Genomic DNA, 275 nt, shown 5'->3' on the forward strand with positions numbered 1-275 from the left:
GAATAGTTGTTTTTCCAACTTTCATTTCATAATGTAACGGGGGGGGGGGCAAGAAAATCGAATTTGAATATAGGCTTGTATAAAGGATTATTACATGGTCTCAGTATCGTATTCAATGCTTAGAGCGTCATATTCGGCCACGTTGATATCACTAACTGTTGCACAAGTTATATTTCATTACATTAGATCAGTGGTTATTAACCTTTTTTGCTCCATGTCCCACCTCGACACCTCAAAAAATTTGATGCCACCTTAATATAAAAACAAATTTGGTG

Source organism: Limulus polyphemus, unplaced genomic scaffold, assembly GCF_000517525.1.
Source record: "Limulus polyphemus unplaced genomic scaffold, Limulus_polyphemus-2.1.2 Scaffold1745, whole genome shotgun sequence".
In the NCBI taxonomy this organism is placed as follows: Eukaryota; Metazoa; Arthropoda; class Merostomata; order Xiphosura; family Limulidae; genus Limulus; species Limulus polyphemus.